Source organism: Rousettus aegyptiacus, unplaced genomic scaffold (assembly GCF_014176215.1).
Source record: "Rousettus aegyptiacus isolate mRouAeg1 unplaced genomic scaffold, mRouAeg1.p scaffold_m13_p_9, whole genome shotgun sequence".
Taxonomy (NCBI): Eukaryota; Metazoa; Chordata; class Mammalia; order Chiroptera; family Pteropodidae; genus Rousettus; species Rousettus aegyptiacus.
The window spans coordinates 34,563,331-34,576,358 of NW_023416312.1; positions in this window are offsets into that span (position 1 = coordinate 34,563,331).

The following is a 13,028-nucleotide window of genomic DNA, read 5'->3' on the forward strand; positions in this document are numbered from 1 at the left end:
AGTAAACTCACATAATTATAATACATAAACACACATAATTACAAATTATGATAAGGCTACAAAGGGAGGGAACTGGATGATAGGAAAGACAATGATGGGTGGGGGTAACTTAGCTTGAAGGGTCAGGAAAGGCCTGATATTTAAGCTGAGACATGAAGGAGCGGGAGTTAGCAGATGTTGAGTAAAAGCAAAGTGTTCCAGGCAGAGGACACAGCAAATGGGAAAATCCTGGGGAGAAAAGGAAATGGTATATGTAGGAACTGCAGGAAGGTCAGTGTGGCTGGAGGATAGAGAACTCAGGGCAAAAGGGGTGGGATATGAGGTCGAAGAGGTAGGCAGGAGCCAGATTATATAGGGCTTTATAGGCCATGGTAAGGAGAATGGGTCTTATTCTATGGGCAATGGAAAAGTATTGAAGCAGGGCTTTTAAAAGAGGGTCAAACTGCAGAAGGTACTGAAATCAACTTGAAAAAGAATAGAAAATATCGGAATGTATCATAAGCTCAAGTAGGAAGGGTATGTTTCATGAAACTTTTGTTTCAATTTGTATCATATGAACTGGATCATGAAATAGTATCTCTTTTATAGATACCACACATCCCTCAAATGCTAAAATATACTACATTGAAAGGTTTTAAGCTGGAGATTGATATGGTATAGTTAATGTTTAAAAAAGATTACTTTGTTTGCTGTGGATTGGACTGGAGGTGGACAAGATTAGGAACCTACTGCAATGGGAGATGATGGTGAGTGGACTAAGGTGGTGGCAGTGGAGATGGAGAGAGACAGATTTGAGAGATATTTAGAATTGAAAGGGCTTGGTGTGGTGGCTTGAGTGAGGAAGAGAGAGGGAGGAATCAAGGATGCCTCCCAAAATTCTGGTGATGTGGGGCCAGGTCATTTATTGAGATGAGGAAGACAGAAACAGGAACAGGTTTTCAGGGAAAGATCAAGAGTTTATTAATACATGTCGTTGAGATAGCCAAGTGGAGAAGTCAAACCGGGAGTGGAATATACATCCTAGGGGAGAGGTCTGGGTTTCAGATATAAATGAGCATTGTCCGTATAGAGATGGCATTAAAAGCCATGAGAGGTCTGAAACAGAGCGAAGAGAAAGGAAGAGAATCCTTGACTGAGCTCCAAGGAAATCAAACTTTAGAGGTTGAGTGAAGGAGCAGGAGATGGCAGAGAGACTGAGAAAGAGGTAAAGAGATAAGGATATAGTGGGACTGTTGGTGATGTTTCAAGTGTTGAGAAGTTGACTAAGATGAGGATTCAAAAGGGTCCAATAGATATGGTAATATGGATATCAGTAGTGACCTTTGGAGGTTTTAGAGGAGTGGTGGGGGTAAACACCAGAATTAATGACGAGTGAATGGATGCACCATTAGTGGAAGTGTAAATTGATACGACCACTTGAGAAAAGGTTGGACATTTTCTAGTAAAGTTGAATGATGTGCATACTCTATGACCCAGCAATTATAGGTATATATCCCAGAGCAGTGGTTCTCACAGCACGGTCTAGGGATCCAGGGGTGGGGGTGGGGGTGGGGGGTGGGGGGATCCAAAACCATAATACTAGTAAGATATTATTTGTTTCTTTTACTCTCATTTTCTCAAGAATGTAGAGTGGAGTTTTCCAGAGGCTACATAACATGTGCTATCACAACATATTAAATGCAGAAGCAGGTATGAGAATCCAGCTGTCTTCTATTAAGCCAGACAGTAAAGAGATTTGTAAAAATGTAAAGCAGTGCCGCTCTTCTCACTAAACTCTATTTTTAGAAAAATATTTTTCATAAACATATTGTGTTAAATTTAATGATTTATTATTTTTATTTTAAAATTAATACATTTAAGCTTTCTCAGTTTTCATTTCTAATACAGCAGGTATCAACTGATATACTCCACATACACCAAAGTTCATTGGGGTCTGCAATGATTTTTAAGAATATCCTTAAAGGAAGTTCTGAGACCAAAAATTCTGATAATTGCTCCTTTAGAGAATCCTTGCACATGTGTACAAGAATGTTCACCAAAGCCTGTTTGTAATAGCAAGAAATGAAAATAAGAGTATGGGATGAATAAATTGAGACATATTCATATAATGGAATACTATATGAAAATAATAAATGAATGAACTCTAGCTACAAGTATCAACATGATGAAACTCAGGAAACCTAATACTGATTCAAAAAAGTCATAAATGTTTATATAAAGGTGAAAAATATGCAAAATCACACAATATATGGATGTAGTCGTATGTTATGAAACCAGAAAAAAGCAAGAAATAAAAAATGAAAAATTCAGGATGGTAGTTACCTCAGGGAGGGGCAGGAGATGTGACTTGGGAGAGCTACATGGGGTGGGTGGGTGTTGCCTTTTGGAAATGATCTTTTTTTGCAGCTGGATGATGGGCACACAGGTTATTTTATTATTTATTCAAACTGTACACATGTGTATTTTCTAAAAATTACAATGTATAGCACAAAAAAGAAATAAAATTGACTTATGAAACAGGAATAATTGGATAGAGTGCTATTGGGAAGGTAGCTTGTTACAGGACTCTTCCTGAAGTGAGAGGGAACAGAACACCTCCCCCCATTCCACAGAAGTGCAGCTAGGTGTGGAGGCAATTCCCTTGAGAAACTTGGCACAGAGCTCAGAGAGATAAGGTGAGGGTAGGAGGACAGTCAGAGAATGATTTTTTAAAGAATAGAGATACTAGACTATGCTCATTTGCTGCTGAGAACAATCCAGTAGAGAGAGAGAGAATGAAGACACAAAAGAGAAATGGAATAATGAAAGGAAAAGGAGGGGCTGGGATCTGGGCACTGGGCCCCTCATTGTAACAGGAAGGAAGAAGGCAAGGATAAACGCAGACATTGAGAGGTTTAGAGATCCAGTGGTAGGATGATTACAGCCTTGTAACAAATTCTCAATGTCTGATGGCTTCTATTTTGTCACTGAAACATGAGGTAAGGTCATTTTCTATAGAGAGAATAGAAATATTAATCAATCTTTCTTAATAGCATGGTTGATAGAAACTTGTTTTTTACTACTGATATTTAGAATAAAGTTTCAGCTTCACAATAATGTACATTTTTAAGACTGTTATCTAATTTGGGAAAACCTGAGGTAGTCAGGTCAGCTTCTTTCACCAGATGGAGGGAGCTCCAGAGGGTAAGGAGTCAGGATATACTTATCTTGGCTCAGCAGTCCTCCATTGGTCTGTCAGCAAACCTTCACTGGAGCAATGTGGGCTGGTGGTCAAACATGTAGGCCCGGGAGTCAGGCAAACTGGAATTTGGTATTTTGTGCCTCAGGTGCACAGACAGAATAGGATTCATCCTAATCTTTGGTTCATGGTATATTCTTACCATCGGTCCAGGCTGGGGCTTTATATGTAGGTGTTCTGTTTGACCTTGGGCAAGTTTCTCATCAGGTGGTCTCAGATTCCCCATCTGTAACCTGGGAATGATCCTAATAATACTCACTAGATCAGAGTTGTGAGGATTCAATGACATAATCCATGCAATGCATGCACAGTCCCCGGTACCCAATGTTTAATAAACAATAACTTTCCATGAGTTTGGGGCTGTATTGTTGGTGTAGGATACAGTAATGAATGACAAAGGCCCAGGCTCTGGCTTCCTGAGCTCATAGTCTAGTGAGCACCATACAGCCCAGTGTAACCCTGATATATCAAAATGACTTCATCCTTTGTCTCTATTTCTCATCCTTATTTTTTTTTACCATCTTTTCCTCCAGTTCACCACCACTGTCACCACCTCTTAGGCATTCATCCATCTATCTCTGTATCTATTTTGCTTTCTCTTTTCTGTTTACATTTCTCTGGTAGTTTCTCGTTTCCTGTCTGTAATATTCTCCCTCAATCTCTTCCCCCATCTTGTTCTTGCTGTCACTTTCACTATGTTGTCTGTTTTTTTTTTTTTTTGGGGGGGGGAGGGTTACCTTGTCTCCATCCTGTCCCCATCTAACTTATGGTTCTCATCTTGGTCTGTGTCTCTGTCCTCACATTATTCTACCTCATTTGTTTCTGAATTTCTGTGTGTTCCAGAATTTCTGTCATTTGTTTCTCTTTAAATTTTCTTTGGCTCTTTGGCCTCTTTTCTGTCTGCCCTTGTGTCTCCATCACTCTATCTCTATTTATCTTCTCTCTGGCTGTCTCCCAGCCCTCATCTTTCTATTCGTGTTGCTGCATTCATTGGTCCCTGTTCCTTTTCTCTATTCTCACCTTTCTGTTCCAATCTGTCTTCATCTTTCCCTCCTGCTCCCTAACATTTACATTCTTTGTCTCTGTTTATGTCTCTCTTTCACACATACACACCCATGTTGGTTTCCTTGCCCTTCTTTCCCTATTTGGTTGTCTCATTTCTCTATCACTCCTTTTCTATCTCTGTTACCATCTTGTTGGGTTGCTTGCCTCATGTGCCTGTCTCATGTATCCTTCTCTCTGTTCCTCTGTGTGTTTTGTTAGCTATCTTGTCCCCAGCTCCCTGACCCTCTGTCTCTATCTCTGTCACTGACTGAGTAGTCAAGAATATGATCACTGGTACTAGATAGTTTGGATTCCAATCCTAGTTGTGCTACTGATTTGCTGTGCCTCAGTGTCCTAAAATAGGGCTGATAATAGTATCTGCTTTACAGTATCACTATGATTATTAAATGAACTAACACATTTATAGCTTGTAGAAACACTCATACGTAATGAAGGCTCGAAAATGTTACTTTTTACATCATTAACCTCTTCCTCTGCATCTTCATCACCATCTCTGTTTCTGTCTATCTATCTAGTCCCAGTCACTCCTTCCCTATCTATCTGGCTATTATAATCTCTGTGCCTCTCTCTGTCATTATTTTATGTAGTTGTCTCTCTGACCCCAATCTCTCCATCTCTGTCCCTATCTGCTCTCTCTCTTTCTCCCATCCCCCACCCTCCCTCCCAATATTCTTGCCTTATTTCTGTCAGTCCCTCTTTCTTCGTGCTGCCCACTCCATCTCTGTATAGTTCTCTGTCCTTATCCTTGTTTCTCTATCCTTATTTCTGACTATCTATTCCCACCTTTCAGCCCCTATTTCTTTGTCTCTGTCCCTTTGTCTTTATCTCTTGTTCTTATTTTTCTGTCTGTTCCTCTGTTCCCATAGCTATCTTTATTTATCTATTTCCTTTGAAAAATTTTATTCTGTTTCTTTGTCCTCATCTCCCTGTGTTTTCCTTTGGCCTCTCTGGACAATTTAGATTGAAATTGGTCTGGTAGATAATATGGAGCTATAAAAGGGTTTAGGAGGAAGAAGTGGGCCTGGCAAGAGGCGAGTGGCAGGGTGTGGAATTTCATGGCTCTGCCAAATCCTCCTGAAAGATGTAGCCTCTGAGGTCAAGGTTAGCATAAACCCCCTCAACTCAGCCTCCTGAAAAAAAGACAAAGAATGCTGCAGTTATTGGGAGGACCAGGAAGGGGTATTTTTTCTGAGTGAAATTCCATCCGGAAGCTGGAATCCAGAGCATTTCCTGTTGTAATGTTTCTTCCAGACTTGCAGAGTCTGAACTTGCCACGTAGCATGTGTATTCTATGCATATATTTCTACAGTGAAACACAGAGATGCATACAGAATCCCCTGCCCTTAGAGACACAGACATGTGCAAACACATAAAGATACACAGAAAATCACAAACCCTCACAGTTTCGGATACTCCAAGACATGGAAAAGCACACAGAATGAATCACCCACAGGCAGAGATGCAGACATACATAGGTACGTTGAGAGACCCATGAAATTATCCCCTCACAGCTAAGGGACCCATGCAAACAGATACAGAAAAACAGCTACACAGAGAATCATCCAGCTAACTTCCCTTTGAAAAACTGTGTGTTTTTTTCAGTCTGATATTTTCATATAAACAGAAACACACCAGGGCATCATGTATAAACACACATTTATAGAACTGTGCACATTCATATACAATCACAAATATCCAAAGCAACAGAGAATCACACATAGCCATTGATTTTCTGGAAGTGCTAAGGTAGCCGAACTCCCTCTGGCCCCCAAATAACAGACATGCTGCTCCTGCTGCACTTCCCACCCTCTGTGCAGGCGCCACCAGATACTTAAGCCAGAAACCTGACTGTCAGGTACCAGACAGAAATCATCGGAACGCCCAAGTAAATTTTTTTCCTTGAAAAATATAAAATGGCAAAAATGGTATTGGAAGAAGTAGAGAACTTGAATAGACTATTAAATATTAATGAAATTGAAATGGTACACAAGGACCTTGCTCTACCCCAAATGCAGGCCCAGATGGGTTTACAGGTGTATTTTGCCAGACTCTCAAGAAAGAGTAACTTTTCTTCTTATACAAGTTATTGCAGAAATTAGAAAAGGAGAGAAAGCTGCCCAGCTCATTTTATTAGTCTAGTACAATCTTGAAATCCTGATTCTCAAACCAGATAAAGATAATGAAAGAAAAGAAAATTATAGGCTTGTTTCACTAATAAAGATGCACAAATCTTAAATAAAATTTTAGCTAGTTGAATTCAACAGTATATTAAAAATACATCACAGTCAAAAGCAGTTTATTGCAAGACTAGAAGGAGAATTTGAACACAGAAAACCTATCAACTTAATCACTGTAATTTACCACATTAATAGGTTAAAGGAGAATAATCACATGATTATCTCAATTAATGTAGAAAAAGTATGTTACATGCCTAAAGTATGTTACATGCTAAAAACTCTTAGCAAACTAGGAATAGAAGGCAAATTTCATAACTTGGTGAAGGTTATATACCCAAACCTTACAGCCATATTTCATACCAAATGGAGAAACTTAAGCTTTTTCTTGAAATGTGAGAATAAAACTAGATACTTACTTTCAGTAACTACTGTTTAACATAGAACTAGAAGTCTTGGTGAGTACTATAAAGGGAGAAAAGAAAATGAGAAGTGTAAGGATTGGAAAAGAAGAGATAAAACCAACAGATTCAACAGATATAATACTATTAGAACTAGGAAGAGTTCAGCAAAGTTGCCAGGTACAAAAACAACTTACAAAAATCAACACTATTTCTTTACAGTAGCAATAAAGAACTAGAAAAAAAGTAATAAATAAGATACCTAAAATTAATCACTAGACAAAAATATAAACTTTTCTAAATGTTAGAATAACTAAAAATAATCAAACAAAACAGACTACACATTGAAGTGCTTCTAATACATGAACATATAGCTAAAAAAAAACCTTAAAATAATATTATGTTAACACCAAAACATTTTTTGTATCAATAAATATAAATGGTCTTCACTCACCTATTTAAAGAAAAACATTTTCCATTGGATCACTGAGTAAAACCCAAATGCTATATTAAAGATGGCCAACTAAAACAAATTGATTCAGAAAGGTTAAAAATACAAGGGCAAAAATATACCAGTCAAATGCAAATAAAGAAAGCAAGAGTTGGAATCTGAATTATCAGACAGTTAAAAACTCAGAATGGAAAGCAGTAATTGACTGTCAAGGTCATGAAAACAAGGAAAGACTGAAGGAGTGTCACAGATTGCAGGAGACATGATGACTAATTTCAGTGTGGGATCCTAGATTGGAGACTGGAACAGAAAAAGGGTATTAGTGGAAAAGCTGATACAATCTGAATAAAATCTGGAGTTTAGTATAGCAATATACCAATGCTAATCTCTTAGTTTTGACAAATGAAGAAGTCATTTAAGATATTCACATGAGGGGCAACTAGGTTAAGGGTATATTTTTGCAACTGTTCTGTAAATCTAAAATTATTCCAAACTACAAAGCTTATTACAAAAAAAAGCATTAATTGAGACAATACTGGCTATGATTCAAAATCAAAATGTAAAGTTATGACTATAGTTGTATCAAATAACAGCAACTTTCATAAAGTTGAAATGTTAAGAGATACAAGGAGAACTAAATAATAGATTAAAACAGAATAAAGACAGGAAAAATTTAACTCACCTTATTCCAGAACAGGTCAAATGAACAACAATTAAAAAAAACCAGTAAAAATATAAAAAACCTAAACAACAAAATCAATGTTAGGCCATGAAAAAAAATCTCAATAAATTTCAAAAAGTAGAATTAATACAATGTTTTCTAATCACAACTGGATAAAACTAGATATCAATGTAAAATGGATCGATCGTCCATCTGAATATGTAAAAAACGCTCTATTGAACAATTCTTGAGTCAAAGGGGAAACCCAAATTAAAACTGCTGAATTTCTAGACAATAATGATAATCAAAATGCTACATATCAGAATCTATAGCTACAGATAAAGCAGTGATCAGAGGAAAGTTCACATCCTTAAAATACTTATATTAAAAATGAGAGAAAAATTAAATGAATAAGCATCCATCTCAAAAAATTAGAGATAGGAAGACAAAATAAATTTAAGAGGAACAGAAGGAAATAAATAATGAAGAGAAAAGCTCAAATAAAAGAGTTAGAAAACAGGTGATAGTACAACTAATAAATAGATGAACCAATTCTGTGAAAAATAAATATATAAGCCATTAAATAACATAATCAAGAAAATGAGAAAGCACAAATATACAAATTAGGAAATATAAAGCTGGTCAAAGCCATAGTAAGAGGTCATTTTAAACATCATAAAAGACTTCCTCGTACAACTCCATGCAAATTGTTGTAAAGATCTGGAAGAAATGGAAAACGTCCTAGGAAACGTAATTTACCAAAACTGATGCTAAAAGGGAAAAGTCCATATAGACCAATTTCTAAGGAAGAAATACAGTTATAAAGATCTACTTTCCCCCAAAAGCACCAGACCATGATGCTTTCACAGGGGAATTATGCTAACACTAAAAACCAGATAATTTTAATGCTATTTTCATTTTCCCAAGCCTAGATAAAGAAAATACACTTTCAAATTCTTTTTATGAAAGGAGAATAAAATTGATACCAAGATCTGACAAAGATTCCACAAGAAAAAGAAAATGGTGTAGACCAATCCTCGTTTATGAATATCAATGTGAAAATTCTACATAAAAAATTAGCAAACAGAATCCATAACTGTGGAGTTTATTCCAGGAATGCAAGAATCACCCAATAGGTTAGGAAACCTACCAATAAAATCTAACATATTATTAAATCTAAGGAGAAAAATAAGATTTTCAGAGATGCCAAGGAATCATTTGACAAAATTCAATATCCATTCTTTATAAAAACATTCAATGAAAGAGGAATATTTGGCTTCTCCCTCGATATAATTATGTGTGTGTGCACGTTTTCACATGTCCCAAAATCTAGCAGTCCAGTATTTTAGTTAACCAGGAATCACTAGCAACGTTCATGTACTAAATCAGAAACCAGGTAAGGGTATATACTTTCTCCACTACAATTTAACATTGTACTGGAGGTAGGAAGCATTGTAATTAGAAAAGAAAAAGAAATAAGAAGTATACAACTAGAATGGAGGAAGTAAGACTATCATTATTTATGGATAAGACTGTACAGCCAAGCAAACCAATCAAAAAACTACAACAAACAAGAGAATTCTGTAAGGCAGCAGGATGTAAAATTAATATATAGAAATCATGGAAGAGAAGGCTCCATTTATTAGAGCAACAAAAATGATAAAATACTGTCTTTGTCTGTTGGGGCTGCCATAACAGAATACCATAGATTGTTTGTCTTATAAACAATAGAAATTTATTTCTCACAGTTCTAGAGGCTGGGAAGTCCAAGATCAATGCATATGCAGATTAGGTGTTGGTTGAAAGCCTGTTTCTTGATCACAGATGGCCTTCTTACAGCTGTGTCCTCACATGGTGGAAGGGGCAAGGGAACTCTCTGAGGCTTCTCTAATCTCATTCATGAGGGCTCCACCCTGATGACCTAATCACCTCCCAGAGTCCCCATCTCCAATTATCATCATATTGGGAATTAAGTTTCAATATATGAATTTGGGGAGCAAACATTCAGTCTATAACAAATACCTAGAAACAAACTTAAAGAGAAATATCTACAACCTTTATGAGAAAACATAACACTCTGAAGGAACAACTTGAAAGGCATCCTGCATTCTTAAATAGGAAGACTCAAAATTATGAAGAGGCCAAACTAATTTATAAATCTAATATAAGCTCATTAAAAATACCATGTTTTTTTTTTCTAAAACTAGACAAGCTGAATTCAAGTTCCAATGGAAAAATAACAAACACAGCCAGGATATCTCTGAAAAGGAAGAATAATGATGGGGAACTATTGCCACAATAATGCTCTGTAAAAGACAAAATTAATATTTATGTACCAAAACTTAAGAGTCTATGGGTCAGTTGGGAGGTTCCATGATCTGGATCAGGCTCTGTTGTTCTCAAGTGGGCTAGCTCATGTGTCTGCACTATGTTGGTGGCTTGGCTGGAGGTTGGCTACAAGAGGACACCTTGGCTGGGAGGAGCAGACTCATTTCTACATGTGTCCCACATCCCTCCAGCAGGCTAGCCTGAGTATGCTCTTGAAGTAGAGGCAGGAGTCCAAGAGAAGAAGCAGAATATGTAAGAGCTTTTTCAAGTCTCTGCTTATACCAAGTTTGCTACTATCCTGTTGGTTAAAGCATGTTATATGGCCAAACTCAGAGTAAGTATGAGAGGGTACTACCAAAGGGTGTGGACACAGAGACCCATGAAAAATTGGGATCATTAATACAATCTATCACAAAACTTCCACTCAAACTCTGGAATCCATAAACGAAAAGATAAATTTGTTTACATGAAAATAAAGTTTGGAAAAAAATCATTACTAAAATCAAAAGAATGATAAACTGGGAAAAGATACTGACAACTGATATCATTCACAAAGGTCTAATCTCTCTAATTATACAAGAACATTCTAGAAATCAAGGAAAGGCCAATAACTCAACAGAAAAATAGAGGAAGTGCTTTGCTGAAGAGACTGTGGCAAAACAAATAACCTCATACATGCATGGTAAGTGCAAAATAGTATACCTATGGAGGAAAATTTTGGCAATATCCACCAAAGTGACAAATGTAATTCTTGGAATTTATCCACAGAAATATTTGCCTATGTATGAAATGTCTAATCATTGTGGCATCATGTGTAATACCCAAGTATCCATCAATAGGGGACTGTGGTCATTAAATAAAATATTGTACATTCACATAATATAACATTTGGAGGAAGTACTTGATCTACTTCCATACAGCGACTTTCTGTGTACTGAACGCTTTCTAATGCTTTGATATGGAAAGATCTTCAAGAAATATCATTAAGTGAAAAGAGCAACATACATAACAATATATATAGTACGTCACCATTTGAATAAGAAACACTGAAAGAATACAAAATAAACTAATAAAACTGGTAACTGGGGAGGTGTGGTGACAACAAACAGTAGAACGGACAAGAGTGACACTTCTCAAAGTATAATTTTTATATAGTTTTGATATTCAAAGTGTACGTGTATTAGATATTAAAAATAAATAAAAATAAAATATTCACAATAGTAACAAAAACTATAAAGCAATTAGAAATTAAATTAGTAAGAACACACAATTCTAAAGAGAAACTTTCAATTCTTAATAAAGAATATAGATAGAAGGTGAACTGAACTGAGGAGATATTCCATGCCCTTGGATGGGAAGAGTTAATATTTTGATTATGTCAACTCCTCCAAACAAATCTATAAATTCATTACAATCCTTATCAACACTCCAGTTGGATTTTTGAAGAGCTTGATAAACTTTTTCAAATTTATATGGAGATATAGCTAAGACCACCCTAAAAAAAGATTAAAGAAGAGGGACTTGCCCCATCAGATGTTAAGATACATTACAAAATATTAAAAACAGGGTGGTATTGGTGCAAGAAACAGATGTGTGTATGCGCACGTGCACGTGCCTCATAATATATGGCAAAAGTGGCATGACAAATCATTGAAAAAAAGGACTGTTTGTATTTGATGGTGGGAAATGTAGCTCAGTATATGGAAAAAATAAAATTGTATCCCTACCTATCACCTCAAATGAGAGTGGATTCTAGATGGATTAAAACCTAAAGGTGAAAGGTATACTCTAAAGTTAATAGAAAAAAGCAGAACATCTTTGTGAGCCCAGGGGAGGAAACCACTTTTTAAATACCCGCCAAACCAAAAACCATAAAGCAAAAATTTGATGAATTTGATTACATTAAAATCAATGATTTCTTTTCAAAGAAGGCTATCACAGGCAAAGTTAAGAGAGGGAGACTATTCACAATGTCTGAAACTGACAGGGGACTAGTAGCTAGACTATATAAGGAACTCTAGCAAACCAACAGGAAAGAAGAATCCTAATAGAAAAAATGGGCCAACTATACAACCGGGCAATTTACAGAAGATGCATTTAAGACACATATGAAGAGATGCTGGAAAGTTCATTAGTAATTACCTAAACACAAACTAAAACAAAATATTACTTTGTAGCTATTAGACTGGCAAAAACTAGAAAGCTGGAAAAGATCAAGTGTTAGTGAGGATAAAGGGGTATAGGAATCTTTGTACACTGATGGTAAACTATAGACTAGTGTAGCCATCCTGGAGAACCATCTAGCAATATTAGTGTTCTCAGTCAAACTAAGCATACGCACACTTTATGATGCAATCATTGTGCTCCTGGGTGCATGTTCCAAAGGAAATTCTCGTATAGGCCATTAACGGGACTTGCACAAGACTGTTCATCACAGTATTATTTGTGGAATGGGGGAGTAGGAGGTAATCCCGCTGGGAATGTTCAGGGAAAATGTGGTGAAGGCACACCGTGGTTAGCATGAGCAGTTGGAAGCAATGGATTAGGTGTATACACTGCAATACGGATAGACTTTAAAAACACATGGCTGAATGAAAAAAAGTAAGAAACAGAATGAGATATCATTTACATAAAATAAAAATGCACACACACAAAGCATCCTTCATCATGGGGCAACCTGAGGAGGTGCCTCATGAGGTGATACAATAAG